At 42.6% G+C, this 19,210-nt stretch overlaps 1 long non-coding RNA gene across 1 annotated transcript in view; it reads right to left on the bottom strand.

Annotated features, from left to right (window-relative positions):
- LOC134351288 (uncharacterized) overlaps nucleotides 1–19,210 on the bottom strand; it is a 79,326-nt gene that overhangs the window by 31,168 nt on the left and 28,948 nt on the right. Inside the window, exons 2-3 of the long non-coding RNA XR_010019119.1 lie at nucleotides 14,619–14,742; nucleotides 13,223–13,314 (exon numbers count right to left, since the gene is read on the bottom strand). This is a non-coding gene — a long non-coding RNA (uncharacterized LOC134351288). The remainder of the gene's footprint in view (nucleotides 1–13,222; nucleotides 13,315–14,618; nucleotides 14,743–19,210) is intronic.

Here is a 19,210-nt window from a genome sequence, read left to right as displayed (position 1 = left end):
TCAGCATTCTGTGTACAAGTCCCGGCCCTAAGTCCTGTTCCCAAGGAGGGGACCCGGCTCTGTGTTCCATGTCTCTTCCTCGACCAAGGCTCTGCGTTCCTGTCTCTCCCTCAACCAAGGCCCTGTGTTCCTGTCTCTCCTTCGACCAAATCAAGGCTTTGTGTTCCTGTCTCTCCCTTGACCAAATCAAGGCTTTGTGTTCTCGCACAGCCCAGGAGTATCTCATCCAGCCCGGTGCTGGAGTTCCCTCGTCATGTCCTCGCCTCGAGGAACCCAAGCCTCTTCATGTCCTCACCTCGAGGAACCCAAGCCTTGTCATGTCCTCGCCTCGAGGACCCCAAGCCTCGTCATGTCCTCGCCTCATTCCCGGGTCCAAGCCCGAGTCAAGACCCAGGTTCTGGGTCCTTGTCCAGTCTCTGGCTCGGAGTCCAAGTCCAGGATCCTAGTTCCTAGTTCCTCGTCCAGGTCTTGCCTAGCCAATGTCCTAGCCCAAGTCTGTGTTCTTGTCCCAGCTCCTAGTCTGTATCCAGTCACGTTCCTAGCTCTAGTTCTGTCCTGTTCCTAGTACTTCATTGTCTGTGTCTTGCATTTGGGTTCGCCCCAACGCCCACTTTGTGTCATGTATATACATCAAATTCTTTATTATTTAATAATTCTTAATTCTACACACTGTACACCTGCTTGTTAATGCAAATATCTAATCAGCCGATCATGTGGTTTAGTTGTTCAGACCAAACATCAGAATGAGGGCAAAATGTGATCAAAATGACTTTGACCATAGAATGATTGTTGGTGCAAAATGTTTGAGTATCTGAGGACCTGCTGATCTGGGATTATCATACACTACAGACTCTAGGATTTACAGAGAACATTGGGGAAAATAACATCCAGAGAGTAGCAGTGCTGTGGGCAAAAAACTTCTTGTTAATGAGAGAGGTCAGACGAGAATGGCCTGACTGCTTCAAGCTGACAGCGAGGTGATGGAACTCAAATAACCACACATTACAACAGTGGTGTGCAGAACAGCAACTCTGAATGCACATGTCAAGCATTGAAGTGGATGGGTTACAGCAGCAGAAGACCACAGACATGCATTCAGTGGCCACTTTATTAGGTATTGCAGGCATTATAAAAAGTGGTTAAAACTGTTCACAATGCAGTGCAGTGTTGGGGGTAAAATATAGATGGGGTGGGGGGCAAATTAGAATAGTTGATCAGATTAACTGCCGGGGGAAGAACTGTTTAAGATGGTGAGAAGCTTTTGAAAGTTACAGTACTCTCCAAAAGGGAACTTTTAGAAAAGGCAGTTTGCTGGGTGGGTGGCATCCCCCTGCTTCTTTGTCCTGTGCACATACAAGTCCTGCTGAGATGGTAGACTACAACCAGTGACCCTTTCTGCCATTTGCCTTATTTTTCGTATATTGTGAGAGGATGCTACAACAAACCAGACAGTCGTGCCTGATGTTGGCCAATAGAGTGGTGGAATCAGTCAAGGACAGTGGAAGCAGACAAATATTTTTATTGTTGCCAATAAAGATATGGGTCTGCCGTTTTGTGAGGCTGTTCTTGCAATTGCCATTGTGCACTGGCATTTTCTGAGGGATCTCTGGGTCAGAGCAATTCATAACAAGTCCCCTACTGAAACAGATTATTTCCCAATAAAGAGTAGTTTGTGATCTGTTGTGTTGTGGTAAGATTGAAACTGAAGGTTTATGAAAAGAGTAACAAGCCCAGTAACTGGTTGGCCTGACTGAACAGGTTTGAATTGGCCTGAATCAGAGCGGAACAAACAAAGGAACATGACGTAACACACACGATGCTGGGGGCACCCAACAGGTAAGGCAGCAACACACATCAAAGTTTCTGGTGAACGCAGCAGGCCAGGCAGCATCTCTAGGAAGAGGTACTGTCGACGTTTCAGGCCGAGACCCTTCGTCAGGACTAACTGAAGGAAGAGTTAGTAAGAGATTTAAAAGTGGGAGGGGTAGGGGAAGATCCAAAATGATAGGAGAAGACAGGAGGGGGAGGGATGGAGCCAAGAGCTGGACAGGTGATTGGCAAAAGGGATACGAGAGGATCATGGGACAGGAGGTCCGGGAAGAAAGACGAGGGGGGGGAACCCAGAGGAGGGGCAATGGGTATATTCAGAGGGACAGAGGGAGAAAGAGAGAAAGAATGTGTGTATAAAAATAAGTAACAGATGGGGTACGAGGGGGAGGTGGGGCATTAGCGGAAGTTAGAGAAATCGATGTTCATGCCATCAGGTTGGAGGCTACCCAGACGGAATATAAAGTGTTTTTCCTCCAACCTGAGTGTGGCTTCATCTTTACAGTAGAGGAGGCCGTGGATAGACATATCAGAATGGGAATGGGATGTGGAATTAAAATGTGTGGCCACTGGGAGATCCTGCTTTCTCTGGCGGACAGAGCGTAGGTGTTCAGCAAAGCAGTCTCCCAGTCTGCGTCGGTCTCGCCAATATATAAAAGGCCACATCGGGAGCACCGGATGCAGTATATCACCCCAGCCGACTCACAGGTGATGTGTCGCCTCACCTGGTAGGACTGTTTGGAGCCCTGAATGGTGGTAAGGGAGGAAGTGTAAGGGCATGTGTAGCACTTATTCCGCTTACACGGTAAGGCAGCACCTAAGGAAATGAATGAGCAGCTGATGTTTTGGGCTGAGACCTTTCTTCAGGACGAAAAAGGAAGGGGGAAGATTCCAGAGTAAAAAGATGGAGGGGTAGAAGGATAGCTAGAAGGTGATAAGTGAAACCAAGTGGGTGGGAAAGGTAAAGAGCGGGAAAGGTAAAGAGCTGGAAAGGAAGGAATCTGATAGGAGTGGAAAGTGGACCATAAAAGAAAGAGAAGGCAGAGGTAACCCAGGGGGAAGTGAGAGGCAAGTGAGAAGAGGTATAAGGATAGACAGGGGAAGAAGAGCAAAGGGGGAGAGAAAAATATTATGAGAAGGAGAAATCGATGTTCAAACCATCAGGTTGGGGCTATCAAGATGGAATATAAGGCGTTTCTCCTGCAGCCTGAGGGTGGCCTTATCTTAGCACAAGTCTGAACAGGAATAGGAATCTGAAATAAAATGTTTGACCACCAGGAAGTTCTACTTTCGGGAGATGGAACAGAGGTATTTGATGAAGCACTCCCAGTGGGAAGTTCTGCTTTTGGTGGATGGAGACACAAATTCTAATGTGTTAGAAGAACAAAAGTGAACAGTGCCTTTAGCCTTGGGCCGGATTCATTGGGATGCTGATGGAGGTTAGCCAGGTAGGACGAAGCCAACAAAATTAGAGTCATAGAAAAGTACAGCACAGAAACAGGCCTGTCAGTCTATTTAGTCCATGCTGAACCACTTAAATTGCCTAGTTCCTGCACATGGACAATGGTCCTCACTACCCCTACCTCCATATACCTATCCTAACTTCTTTTAAACATTGAAATCAAACTTTCATGGACCACTTGTGCTAACAGTTCATTCCACATTCTCATGACACTCTGAGTAAAGAAGCCTTCCCTCATGTTCCCCTTAAACATTTCACCTTTCACCCTTAACTCATGACCTCTGGTCATAGTCCCACACAACATCAGTGAAAAAAGTCTGCTTGAAAATTTTCCCTCAATCGTCTAATATTCCAAGGTCCTAACCGATGCAATCTTTCCTTATAATCAGGTCCTTCAGTCCTGGCAACATCCTTGTAAATTTTCTCTGCACTCTTTCAACCTTAATTACTTCTTTCCTGTAGGTAGGTGCCCAGAACTACACACAATACTCCAAATTAGGCCTCACCAGCATCTTATACAACTTCAACATAACATTCCATTTTCTGTACTCAATACATTGACTTATGATAGCCAATGTGCCAAAAGCTTTCTTTACCTACCCTGATCGGACCTACCGAAGAGCAGCACCTCACACTTGTCTGTTTTAAATTCTATGTGTCATTTTTCAGCCCATCTTTCAAACTGATCTAATTCCAACTGCAAGCTCTGATAGTCTTCCTCACTTTCCACCACATCCCCAATCCTTGTTTCATCCGTAGATTTGTTGATCCAATTAACCACATTATAATCCACATCATTGAAATAGATGACAAACAACAATGGACCCTGCACCAATATGTGTGTGTCACTCCACAGTCACAGGCCTCCAGTCAGAGGCAATGATCTACCATCTCTCTCTGCCTTCTACCACAAAGCCAATGTTCAATTAAATTTATACTTCATCTTGAATGCCGAGCAACCAAACCTTTCTGCCCAACCTTCCATGTGGGATCTTGTCAGATGCCTTGCTAGAGGCCATGTAGACAACATCCACTGCCTTGCCTTCATCCACATTTCTGGTAACTTCCTTGAAAAATTCAATAAGATTTGTTCGACATGATGTACCACACACAAAGCCAATTTAGAAGTTCAGCCCACAGACTGTCTTTTTCCATAGTTACTTTGAAGCAAATGGCATTATGATCACTAGATGCAAAGTATTCTCCTACCCAAAATTTTGTCACCTGCCCTGTCTCACTCTCTAATAGCAGATCAAGTAGCACACACTCTATTGTTGGAACATTTATGTATTGATGAAGGAAACTTTTCTGAACAAATTCTCAGTGTAGGAGTCCCAGTCAATATGTGGAAAGTTAAAATCATTGACTATAACAACCTTATGTTTTTTGCCACAGTTTGCAATCTCTCTACAAATTTGCTCCTCTAAATCCCGTGGACTGTCAGGTGGTATATAATATAGCCTCACTAATTTGGTCATACATTTCTTATTCCTCAATTCCACACATAAGCTCTCACTAGTCAAGTTCTCCAGTCTGTTCTGACTGAGCACTGTCATGACATTTCCCCTGACTGGTAATGCCATCCCATGCCCTTTAATCCCTCCCGCTCTGTCACATCAAAACCAATGGAACCCTGGAAAACTGAGTTGTCTGCCCTGCCCCTCCTGCAACCAAATCTCACTAAAGGGTACAGTATCATAATTCTGTGTATTGATCCACGCCTTGAGCTCATCTGCCTTTCTTGCAATACTTCTTGCATTAAAATATACCCAGCTGTGGACATTGGTCACACCATGCTCAATCTTTTGACTTCTCACTTTATCTGAGGTTTTAATGACATCTTCTCCAAACCTCTCTATTATCTGTTCTGTTTTGGCACTCTGGTTCCCACCCCCCTGCAATTTTAGGTTAAATCGTCCCCACCCTGCCCCCCGGCAGCACTAACAAACCTTCCCACTAGGATATTAGTTCCCTGCAGTTCAGTTGTAAGTTATTTCTTCTGTACAGATTCCACCATCCCCAGAGGAGACCCAAATGAAAATTGAAATGCAACAATTCAGTCTGAGAAGAAAAACAGATATAGAGACAGAGAAAACTTTGGAAAAATACCAGCCATGATGGAAATGTATGACCACACATCATAAACATGGGGATTTTGCTAAGATTAAGAGGAGTGCTTGGTCAGTGTGAACTATTACATGTGGGCATTAGCTTTTCTATTCTCCACCTACTCAGGGGTAGAGAAACTTAGCAGCTGTGCGCACTGGCTGTCTTGTATGAATTGCATGCATCCTTTTAAACAAATTGCATGAACTACATGTTTATTTTTACCTGAGTGAAGTCATGGAGTCATAAAGTGCACCAAAGCAGGCCCTTTGACCTATCAACTCTGTGCCACACTGTTATTCTGCAGAGTCACATCGACCTGCCTCCGGACCATACCCCTCCCATTCACCTATCCAAACTTCTCTTAAGTGTTGAGATTGAACCTGCACCTGCTACTTTTGCTTGTTTCACATTCTCATCATCCTCTGAGGTGAATATGTATTCTTTAATTTCCCCTTAAGCAGTTCATCTTTCACCCTTATCCCATGAACTCCAGTTCTAGTATCACCCAAACACAGTAGAAAAAAATCTGCTTATGTTTACCCCATCTATATCCCTCACAATTTTGTACTAGATGTGCCAAATTCTGCTATGGTTATGGGACCATAAGACATAGGAACAGAATTTAGCCCTTCAACCCATCGAGTCTGCTCTGCCATTCCATCATGACTGATTTATCCAAAGGGTGGTGAATCTGTGGAATTCATTGTCACAGACAGCTGTAGAGGCTAAGCCTTTGGATATATTTAAAGTGGAGGTTAATAGATTTTTGATTAGTCAGGGCATGAAAGGTTACTGGGACAGGCCAAAAAATTGGGGTTTAGAGAGAAAATAAATTAGTCATGATAAAATAGCAGAGGAAAACCAGTGGGTTGAATGGCCCCATTTCATTTTTTATATGTCTAATGTTCTTTGGTTTTAAAGTGCTTGTCTTACTTGCCCTCATCAATCAGGGTATTGAAAAGAAGAGGTGAAAGATCATGTTACAGCTATATAAGGACGTGGGTGAAAGATTTAAAGGGGGTCTGAGGGGCAACATTTTCTCCATAGAGGGTGGTGTGTATGTGGAATGAATGGCCAACGTAAGTGGAAGAAATGACTACAATTACAACATTTAAAGATCATTTGGACACATACATGGACAGAAACACTTAGAGGCAGATGAGACTCTTTCAGGATGGAACAATGGTTGGTATCGACAGGTGGGCCTGTTTCAGTGCTCTGTGAATCTGTGAATAGCAGCTCACTGGCCACTCGGTATACTGGAAATTTGCAGAGCTAATAACACGTATAAAGGTTCTTGTAGAAGGTCTTTGATTGGTTTACAATGAGGTGGTTGATGCAAATGATTCTACATGGTGCTCACTGTTTCTGACACTGTCTCCACTGTGTTTGACAAATCCTGTCTCTGCCGTGTCGGTCAGGAATTGATCGAAAGCTGGATTGTAATTTCCTGAATTAGCAAATACAAAATCAATAGAGAGGATGTGGTCATTAGCAAGATGAAGATGGGAAATATTTTCATCTTATCCAGGAAGGGATTCAAATGAAGTATTCAGTTGATAATCACAGAAGTGCACAAGATAATAAGAGGCATACAGTAGATCGAGTTCATAGTTTTTTCCCAGGATGGAAATAGCTAATATAAGGGTGCATATTTTTAAGGTGATTGAAGGAAAGTATAGAGGGGATGTCAGAGGTAAGTTTTTAGAAACATAGAAACATAGAAAACCTACAGCACAATACAGGCCCTTCGGCCGACAAAGCTGTGCCAAACATGTCCTTACCTTAGAAATTACCTAGGGTTACGCATAGCCCTCTATTTTTCTGAGCGCCATATACCGGTCCAGGAGTCTCTTAAAAGACCCTATCATATCCACCTCCACCACTGTCACAGGCAGCCCATTCTACGTACCCACCACTCTCTATGTAAAAAAAACTTACCCCTGATATCTCATCTGTATCTACTTCTAAGCACCTTAAAACTGTGCCCTCTCGTGCTAGCCATTTCAGCCCTGCGAAAAAGCCTCTGACTATCTATACGATCAATGCCTCTCATCATCTTGTACACCTCTATCAGGTCACCTCTCATCCTCCGTCGCTCCAAGGAGAAAAGGCCGAGTTCTCTGATCCTATTCTCATAAGGCATGCTCCCCAATCCAGACAACATCCTTGTAAATCCCCTCTGCACCATTTTTATACTTTCCACATCCTTCCTATAGTGAGGCCACCAGAAATGAGCACAGTACTCCAAGTGGGGTCTGACCAGGGTCCGATATAGCTGTAGCATTACCTCTCGGCTCCTGAACTCAGGCTCACAATTGATGAAGGCCAATGCCCCTTATGGCTTCTTAACCACATTGTCATCCTGCGTAGCAGCTTTGAGTGCCCTATGGACTCCGACCCCAAGATCCTCCGCACTGCCAAGAGTCTTATCATTAATACTGTCATCATATTTGACCTACCAAAATGAACCACCTCACACCACATATCTCGGTTGAATTCCATCTGCCATTTCTCAGCCCATTTTTGCATCCTATCAATATCCCGCTGTAACCTCTGACAGCTCTCCACGCTATCCACAACACCTCCAACCTTTGTGTCATCAGCAAATTTACTAACCCATCCCATCCATTTCCTCATCCAGGTCAATTATAAAAATCACAAAGAGTAAGGGTCCCTGAGGCACACCACTGGTCACCGAACTCCATGCAGAATATGACCTCTGTGCAACCACACTTTGCCTTTTATGGGCAAGCCAGTTCTGGATCCACAAAGCAATGTCCACTTGGATCCCATGCCTCCTTACTTTCTCAATAAGCCTTGTCAAGTGCCTTGCTGAAATCCATATAGACTAAATCTACTGCTCTACTATCATCATTGTGTTTAGTCACATCCTCAAAAAATTCAGTCAGGCTCGTAAATCATGAACTGCCTTTCACAAAGCCATGCTGACTATTCCTAATCAATTTGTGCCTCTCCAGATGTTCATAAATCCTGCCTCTTAGGATCTTCTCCATCAACTTACCAAGTGGACTATAATTTCCTGGGCTATCTCTACTCCCCTTCTTAAATAATGGAATAACATCCACAATCCTCCAATCCTCCGGAACCTCTCCTGTCCCCATTGATGATGCAACAATCATCGCCAGAGGCTCAGCAATCTCCTCCCTCACCTCCCACAGTAGCATGGTGTACATCTCATCCAATCCCAGTGACTTATCCAACTTGATGCTTTCCAAAAGCTCCAGAACATCCTCTTTCTTAATATCCACATGCTCAAGCTTTTCAGTCTGCTACAATCGCCAAGGTCCTTTTCCGTAGTGAATACTGAAGCAAAGTATTCATTAAGTACCTCTGCTATCTCCTCCGGTTGCATACACACTTTTCCACTGTCACACTTGATTGGTCCTATTCTGTCACATTTTATCCTCTTGCTCTTCATATACTTGTAGAATGCCTTGGGGTTTTTCTTAATCCTGTCCATCAAGGCCTTCTCATGGCCCCTTCTGGCTCTCCAAATTTCTTTCTTGAGCTCCTTCCTGCTAGCCTTATAATCTTCTAGCTCTCTATCATTACTTAGCTTTTTGAAGCTTTCGTAGGCTCTTCTTTTCTTCTTGACTAGATTTTCAACAGCCTTTGTAAACCACGGTTTCCGTACCCTACCATCATTTCCCTGTCTCAATGGAACGTACCTATGTAGAACTCCACACAAATATCCCCTGAACTTTTGCCACATGTCTTCCATATGTTCCCCTGAGAACATCTGTTTCCAATTTATGCTTCCAAGTTCCTGAGTTCCTACCTCATATTTCCCCTTACACCAATTAAACACTTTCCTAGCTTGTCTGTTCCTATCCTTCTCCAATGCTATGGTAAAGAAGGTAGATTTGTGATCACTATCTACAAAATGCTCTCCCACTGTGAGATCTGACACCTGACCAGGTTCATTTCCCAATACCAGATCAAGTACAGCCTCTCCTCTTATAGACTTATGAACATATTGTGTCAAGAAACCTTCACACCTAACAAACTCTACCCCATCTAAACCCCTCGCTCTAGGGACATGCCAATCGATATTTGGGAAATTAAAATCTCCCACCACAACAACTCTGTTATTATTACACCTTTGCAGAATCTGTCTCCCTATCTGCTCCTCGATGTCCCTGTTACTAATGGGTGGTCTATAAAAACACCCAGTAGAGTTATTGAACCCTTTTTCTACACAGAGTAGATGCATATAATTCCCTGCCAGAGGTGGTGGTAGAAGCAGATACATTGGAGTAATTTAAGAGTCTCTTGGCAAATAGATGATAGAAAAATGGAGGGTTATGTAGAAGGGAAGAGTTAGCTTGATAATGGAGTAGGTGAATGAGACGGCACTACATCATGGACCGAAGGGCCTGTACCGTGCTGTAATGCTGTTTGTTTATTTCTTCATTCAGTTATTTAAGACACAGCACAGCAGCAGACCCTTCTGGCATAAAGAGCTGCTCCACCCAATTACATCCATGTCACCAGCTAACCGACTAACCCCTTCGTACAGGAGGAAATTGAAGCACCAGGAGGAAGCTCATGTGCTCATGGGGAGAAACTACAAGCTGCTTACAGAGAGGCCAAATTGAACCTGTGTTGTTGTGCACTGTAAAAACGTAATGCTAACTATTACGCTATCATACCACCATTATCAGCACCCACAGGGCAACTACTGGTCCCACTTCACCTGCTTCTGCCTTGCGTTTACATCAGTCATGAGTGGGATAAGTATTGTGACTTTACTGCTGGTTCTTCTGTTGTGTAGAGGTGTGCTGGAGTAACCAATGGCTTTCATGAGTCACGACTGGAAAGTTTGCCCAATGTTGGCAGTGTAATGTGTTAGACTGCCACAAAACTTGAAAGATGCAGAGGGACAGGACAATGATTAATGTGATGACCACTTTCAAAGTACGCATTGCTGGAGTGAAACTCATTACAGTTTATGAAAGCTCTTGACTGGTCCTGAGGATGTCCTCACAGCAATATGAAAGCACTCAGGCATTCTCTGCACTTGTGGGTAGCCAACCATAACCACAGTGGCTCAGTTATTTCAACCACTGTCATTCATCAATGAGGGACAATATATATCAATTCATGCTGATGAAATAGTGCCAGGCTTACTTTCTTGATGTGCTTATGGATCAGAATCAGAATCAGGTTTATTATCGCTAACATATGTCATGAAATTTAATGTTTTCTGGTCGCAAATGTTCCGCTTAAATATTTCATCTTTCACTCCTAACCTATGACCTCTAGTTTTAGTCCCACCCAACCTCAGTGGAAGAAGCCTACTTGTATTTACCCTATCTGTACCCTTTGTAATTTTATGTAACTCTATCAGATCTCCCCTCATTCTTCTACGCTCTAGGGAAGAAAGTCCTAATCTATTCAACCTTTCCCTGTAACTCAGGTTCTCAGGTCCCAGCAGTATCCTTAGAAATTTTCTCTGTACTCGTTCAATCTTATTGATAGCTTTCCTGTAGGTAGGTGACCAAAACTGCACACAATACTCCATCCGCCAGAAAAAGCGTGACTTTCCAATGGCCACCCAGTTCAATTCTACTTCTCATTCCCATTCTGCCATGTCAGTTCATGGCCTTCTGTATTGTCACAATCAGGTTGGAGGAGCAAGATCTTATATTCCATCTGGGTAGCCTCCAATCTGATGGCATGAATATCGATTTCTCAAACTTCCAGTAATTGCAGCCCACTTCACCATTCCTATTCCTGTTTTCCTCTCTCACCTTTTCTCCTTACCTGCCCATCACCTCCCTCTGCTGTTCCTCTCACTTCCTTTTCTTCTATGGCCTTCTGTCCTGTCCTATCAGATTCTCCCTTCTCCAGCCCTTTTACTCTTTCACCTATCAGCTTTCCAGCTCTTTACTTCACCCTTCCCCCGCCTAGTTTCACCTATTATCTTGTGTTTCTCCCTCCCCTCCCTTCACCTTTTAACTCTCCTCATCTTTCTCCAATCCTACTGAAGGTTCTTAGCCTGAAACATCAACTGTTTACTCCTTTCCATAGATGCTGCCTGACCTGCCGAGATCCTCCAGCATTTTGTGTGTGTTGCTTAAATTCCATCTGCCATTTTTCAGTCCATTTATCCAGCTGGTCCAGATCCCACTGCAAGATTTGATAGCCTCCCTCATTGTCCACTATGCCCCCTGTGTTGGTGTCTTCCGCAAATTTGCTGATCCAACTTACCACGTTATCATTCAGGTTGTCAATATCGATGACAAACAACAATGGAGCCAGCACCAAACCATGTGGCACACCACTGGTCACAGTCTTCCAATCAGAGAGGCAAGCATCTACTAACACTCTCAACCTCCTATCAAGAAGGCAAATTTGAATCCAATTTACTACTTTATTCTGAATGCCAAGCAACTAAACCTTCTGGACCATCCTCCCATGCAAGACTTTGTCAAATGCCTTGCTAAAGTCCATGCAGACAACATTCACTGCTTTTCTTTTATCAACTTTCCTGGCAACTTCCTCTAAAAATGTTAAGATTGTTTAGACATGACCTACCATGTACAAAGCCACATTGACTATTTCTAATCAGCTCCTGTCTATCCAAATACTTAAATATCCTGTCTTTTAGAATATCTTCCAATAACTTGCCCACTACTGATGTCAGGCTCACTGGCCTGTTACTTCTTAGCTTATTCATAAAGTCTTTCTTGAACAATGGAACAACTTTGGCTATCTGACTACAGAAGCTTTGTGACAGGTTATCAAATCTATCCATCCTAGCCTTTGGTCTTAACAGTCACATACTTACTCAACAGGGAATATAAGGAGGTGTCTCAAGGGGGACTTGTTATTTGACTAACCAGTGACCGAGGAAGATGGTGGGTTTACTGTTGAAAAACTGCAGTCAGTATCTGTAGGTATGTGACTGTTAAGACCAAAGGATAGTATGGATAGAACATTAGCTATCCTCCAGTAAAGGACATCTTAAATAACTCTGCCAGGGCCCCTTCACTTTCTGCACAGACCTCACACAAGGTCAGAGGGAACACCTTGTCAATCCCTGGGGACTTATCCACCCTATTTTTCCTCAAGGCAGCAAACATCTACAATGCAGATATGGTCTGTGCCTCTTTAATGTATTGCCTCACTTGTATAGACTCTGTGTCTATTCCTTGAGTAAATACAGTTACAAAAAATCCATTTAAGATCTCCCCCATCTCTTTCAGCTCCATGCATAGATAACCATGCTGATCTTCAAATGGACCAATTTTGTCCCAATTTGTTCAAAGGTTCATTTATTATCAAAGTATTCATACATATGAAACTCTGAGATTTGTCTTCTCTAGATAGCTACAAAACAAAGAAAGCAATGAAAGTCATTCAGAGAGAATATCAATCCCGCGCTCTTGCACAACAAAAAATGGCATCCCGATCATCAACCTCCAAACAACCCCTCCGCCTGCACAAAATCGAACAAGAACATCAACCCTTCCAAAATCCCCTCCCCCCTGCACAAAACCAAACAAGAACATCAATCCTTCCAAAACCCCCTCCCCTGTCCAAAACCATACAGGAATATCAACCCCCAAACAACCCCTCCCCCAACACAAAACCAAACAAGAACATCAACCCTTCCAAACCACCCTCCCCTGCACAAAACCAAACTAGAACATCAACCCCCAAACCCACTCTCCCTGCACACAAAAAAACTAACAGAACACAACAGAACATCATCCCCCATACCCCTTCCCATCATACAACAAAACGGAAAAGGAACAGGTGACCAAACACAGAATATAAAAACCATTAACATACATCAAAGTTGCTGGTGAACGCAGCAGGCCAAGCAGCATCTATAGGAAGAGGTGCAGTCGATGTTTCAGGCCGAGACCTTTCTTCAGGACTAACTGAAGGAAGAGATATAAAAACCATTACTCTAATAAAGTCCCAAACCGTAAATGTAACAGTCCAATCCATAAACGTAGAACCACGACAATATTCTCTGAGATCATCAAAAGAGAGGGACACCACACGAGGCAGAGAGGCCTATCTGCCTGCCACCATGAGCCACACAGCGATAGGCGGCTCATAGACTCCTTCTCTGGCAGTGATGAAAAGGCAGGCAGTCGCCACTGAATTCTCACTCACCTGCTGCATTCACTTGGATATCTCAGTCTTCCTCGACGCTTTCATCTGTAGAGTGCCTTATAATTCTCCTCCACTTTGTCCGCTGGAGCAACCTCATGCCTTCTTTTAGCCCTCCTGATTCACTCTTAATGAAGAATGAAATTTACCTATGCAATAATGTGTTTTTGCACTGGATAGCAACTGCTATGAATAATGAAAACCCATTGATAACTGAGAAACTGACTGCCAAACGAGTGAAAAAGTTCACACAAGAGTATGTAGATTAAACTAATTTTCTTCAAGGCAGCACTTCTTTCTCTCCTGGAGTTGTGCAAAATGATGCTAACCCATGATCTCTGCTCCTCGAAGTTAAAATATGTGATTGTATGCCCTGACTTGGTGAATCAAGAATAAAAATTTCCAGCTGTTGTATTTCAAGTAATTATCTATGAAATCCAGTTAAAGTTTTTATCACTTTCATGCTTAGGGCTCCAATATGGAGTTCTTTACAGGGTACAGCTGGCATTGATCATAGCTAAGTATCTGCAAAGACTGAACTGCCCGTGTTTGAGAATATTAGCATGATAAGTAAATGGTTTTAATTTTCTTTTACGTAATCACTGCACTTGTTCTGACAAACCACTTGAGCAATGAAGTTAATTTGAGGAGTAAATTTATCACCAGAATAAAAAATTCTGAATTGATTATCTGAATCAGAATTTAGACGGAAAGGGATTTGTAAAGGATTAAACAATTCTATATCCATTTAATACTTAGTTTCGCAGGATATGTCATTGAAGAGAACCATGGGTAGCAAAGAATCAGGCAGAAATGTACAAGTGATAATAGTCTTTAAAGATACATGCTTCAAAATTCAATTACACGTCACTGGTTTCTCTCAATACTATGCAATTGAAAATTATTCTTCCCACAGTGACTACCATATTAACAACTTTGGGGTAATTTATATTACTACAAAAAATCAACCAGGCTCTTTTCAGAGTGAGACACCTTCACATGCTCCCTGAACATTTCCAACATTTTCTGATTGTATTTCTGATTTACAGTATCTGCAATAACTTACATTTTCACTTACTGTGCATTGAGATTGGCCTCTGGATGTGCACAATTCCACCTGTGCTCTGTTATGGAGTGACCTTGGGTCTCGCATGATGGTGACATGATGGTGAACCAGTTTCTTGTGAGTACTATAAACCAAGAAGAGTAAGGTCAAGTGCAACACACAGCAAGGAAGAATGATAAAACAGCTCAGAAAATAAAGCAGAGGTCTGCATGGGCTCTAGTGAGGACTTGTCGCTCAGGATAAGAGCTTGTATTGAAAACATAGACACAATGGGCTATGTGGCACCTCCTGTGGCAATTCTGTTTAATTACCTTTTGCAAATTCCTGCAGAATTTCTATTCATCGGGATCTCAGTCTGCGCATTCCAGGTCTTCACTATCCATTGTTTGTAAACAATTTCACTGCATACTTCAGAATTAGAATCAGCTTTAATATTACCGACATATGTCACGAAACTTGATCTTTTGTGGCAGCAGTACCGTGCACTACATTTAAAATACAAGTTACAATAAGAAATCCTAAAATTATAAATAAGTAGTGCAAAAAGGTATCAAGATAGTGAGATAGTGTTTATGGGTTAGCTCATTGTCTATTCAGAAATCTGATGGTGGTGGGGGTGGATGTGCGAAGAAGCTGTTCCTAAAACATTGAATGTATCTTCAGGCTGCTGTAGCTCGTCTCTGATGGTAGTAATGAGAAGAGAACGTGTCCTGTGTGGTGGGGGTCCTTGATGATGAATGTTGCCTTTTTGAGGTATCACCTATTGATGATGTCCTCAATGATGGTGCTGGCTAAGTTTACAACCCTCTGTAGCTTTTAGTAATGCTGTGCATTGGCCAGTTGAATTAATTCTATAGTCTCTGGTACTAATCCAATACATTGAATCATAAAACTGTTATGGTACAGAAAGAGGCCATTCAACCCATTGCTTCTATGCCAGCTCCCTGAGAGCAATTTAGTCAGTTTGTTTTCCCCAAAGCTATACAAATAATTCTGAAGTATCTATCCTGTTCTTTTACAGGCATAAAGTGATTAATTTCCACTATTCATCTTACTCAAGGAATAGCTTCTGTTTGCCTTATCTGTAAAGCTGCTTAAGTTTGACTGTAAAAACCTCCTTTATTTTGAAACCTGGCTTATTCAAAAATGAACAATTCTAGTTCTCCAATTCCGACACATAACCAGGACTGACACCTAGTTTTCACTTTTTAACAGCTTTCATAAGTAATTATTGGGCTAATCTGACTACACAGTGAATGCTCTGAAGCACATGGTGGCTCTCTGCCTCAGTGACTATCATAAATTAACTGATACAATTTCTGGCTAACTACTTCTGTGTTTTTGAAGATAAAATACATGACCATAGAGGAAATATATTTGCTGAAGGTACTAGACTGGCATCATATTCTGGGAAATAACTCAGTTACATTGAGCTTGATGTAGTACACATGTGAAAGCAAGGCGGTTAAATAATCCAGCAGTTTGCGAAATTTTGGAAACGCAACACAAAATGCAAAGAAATGAATGGGAGATGTAGATTTAATATAACATCATTTTTAATGAATATCAAATAAGCAGTAACATTCTTTTTAACTGTGTTTGTGATATATGGTAAATGGCCTGGATGAATACATGGATGGTGGGGGAGTAAATTCGTAGATGATACAAAGATTGGTGGTGCTGTGGATAGTGTAGAAGATTGTTAAAGGATACAGATCAGTTGCCGTATGGGCAGAGAAATGGCAAATGGAGTTTAACCCGTTAAAATGCTGCACTTTGGGAGAACAAATCTAAAGGGATGCATCATTGTTAATGGCAAGATCCTTAACAGAATTTGTGGTCCATGTCCATGTTCCCTGAAAGTAGCTGCACACATTGATAAGGTAGTTAAAAAGGCATATGGCATTAGGCGAGGCACTGAGTTCAAGAATCAGGAGGTTATGTTGCGGCTTTATGAAACACTAGTTAGGCCACAGCTGGAGTAATGCAATACCGATCAGCTCTGGTCACTCTATTACAGGGAGAATGTGAAGGCTTTAGAGAGGATGCAGAAGAGGTTTTCCAGGATTCTGCCTGGATTAGAGGGCATGAGCTATGAGGAGAGGTAAGACATACTTGGGTTGTTTTATCTGGTATGGTGGATGCTGAGGGGAGACTAATAGAAGTATAACATTACAAGAAACATAGAGTAGGCAACCAGTATCTTCTTCCAATGGTTAGAGGGAAGAAAGGAGGTAAATCCAAAGAGGATGTGCAGGATAGACTTTTTACAGAGTTTTGAGTGTCTGGAATGCACAAGGGATGGTGGTGGAGGTAGATATTGAGGTGTTGAAGGGCTTCTTCTGTAGGTACATGATATGGAGATAATGATGGACCTTGTGGATTGGTGTAATTAGGCATGGTTAGCTTAATTCAAAGTTCAAAGTAAATTTATTACTAAAGTAGGTATATATCACCATATACTACCCTGAGATTTGCTTTTTTGAGATTTACAGTAGAACACAGAAATATAATAGAATGAATGAAAATTTACACACAAAAGAATGACTGACAAACAGCCAATGTGTAAAATGAAACAAACTGTGCAAATATTATATAAAAAACAACAATAAATTATCAACCAAATAAATAACACCGAGAACATGAGTTGTTGGATCCTTGAAAGTGAGCTAATAGGTTGTGTTTAGGAATCAGTTCAGTGTTGAGGTGGGTGAAGTTATTAATGCTAGTTCAGGAGCCTGATGGTAGAAGGTAGTAACTGTTTCTGAACCTGGTGGTGTGGGACCTGTAGCTCCTGTACCTCCTTTCTGATAGTGACAGTGTGGAGAGAATGTGGCCTTGGTCATGGGTGTCATTCGCCAGCTTCTTTCTTGTGGCAGTGCTCCTTGTAGATCTGCTCAGTGTTGGGGAGAGCTTTACCTCTGATAGACCGAGATGTGAGCACCACTTTTGCCGGCTTTTCTGTTCTTGAACATTGGTGTTTCCATACGCAATCAGTCAGGACACTCTCCACTGTGCATCTGTGGAAGTTTGCCTAAGTTTCAGATGACTTGCCAAATCTGTGCAAAGTTCTGAGGAAGTAAAGGTGCTGCTATGCCTTCTTTGTAATGACACTTAATCCGCTCTTTGGTTTTGCTGACATTGAGTGAGAGGTTTTTGTTGTGGCACCATTCAACCTGATTTTCAATCCTGTTATTTAAGTCAGTTGATTGGCATATGTCTTCAGTACTCGGTCATGTACAACATCTGGGCCAAATGTTTTCTATGGGTTCAGCCACCTAAAGGATGTTGTTAAAAAAAAAAGAAAACAGGTGCAGGAGTAGTCCATTCGGCCCTTCTAGCCCGCACCGCCATTCAGTATGATCATGGCTGATCATCCAACTCAGAACCCTGTACCAGCCTTCCCTCCATACCCCCTGATCCCTTTAGCCACAAGGGCCATATCTAACTCCCTCTTAAATATAGCCAATGAACTGGCCTCAACTGTTTCCTGTGGCAGAGAATTCCACAGATTCACCACTCTCTGTGTGAAGAAGTTTTTCCTAATCTCGGTCCTAAAAGGCTTCCCTTTTATCCTCAAACTGTGACCCCTTGTTCTGGACTTCCCCAACATCAGGAACAATCTTCCTGCATCTAGTCTGTCCAATCCCTTTAGGATTTTATATGTTTCAATAAGATCCCCCCTCAATCTTGTAAATTCCAACGAGTATAAGCCTAGTTGATCCAGTCTTTCATCATATGAAAGTCCTGCCGTCCCAGGAGACAATCTGGTGAACCTTCTTTGTACTCCCTCTATGGCAAGGATGTCTTTCCTCAGATTAGGGGACCAAAACTGCACACAATACTCCAGGTCTGGTCTCACCAAGGCCTTGTACAACTGCAGTAGTACCTCCCTGCTCCTGTACTCGAATCCTCTTGCTATGAGTACCAGCATACCATTCGACTTTATCACCGCCTGCTGTACATACATGCCCACTTCCAATGACTGGTGTATAATGACACCCAGGTCTCGTTGCACCTCCCCTTTTCCAAATCGGCCACCATTCAGATAATAATCTGTTTTCCTGTTTTTGGCACCAAAGTGGATAACCTCACATTTATCCACATTAAATTGCATCTGCCATGAATTTGCCCACTCACCTAACTTATCCAAGTCACCCTGCATCCTCTTAGCATCCTCCTCACAGTTAACACTGCTGCCCAGCTTCGTGTCATCCGCAAACTTGGAGATGCTGCATTTAATTCCCTCATCTAAGTCATTAATATATATTGTAAACAACTGGGGTCCCAGCACTCAGCCTTGCGGTACCCCACTAGTCACTGCCTGCCATTCTGAAAAGGTCCCATTTACTCCCACTCTTTGCTTCTTGTCTGTCAACCAATTCTCTATCCACATCAATACCTTACCCCCAATACTGTGTGCTTTAAGATTGCACACTAATCTCCTGTGTGGGACCTTGTCAAAAGCCTTTTGAAAATCCAAATATACCACATCCACTGGTTCTCCCCTATCCACTCTACTAGTTACATCCTCAAAAAATTCTATGAGCTTCGTCAGACATGATTTTCCTTTCACAAATCCATGCTGACTT

The sequence above is a fragment of the Mobula hypostoma genome, chromosome 9 (assembly GCF_963921235.1).
Source record: "Mobula hypostoma chromosome 9, sMobHyp1.1, whole genome shotgun sequence".
NCBI lineage: Eukaryota > Metazoa > Chordata > Chondrichthyes > Myliobatiformes > Myliobatidae > Mobula > Mobula hypostoma.
This window is presented reverse-complemented; position numbering and strand designations above follow the sequence as displayed.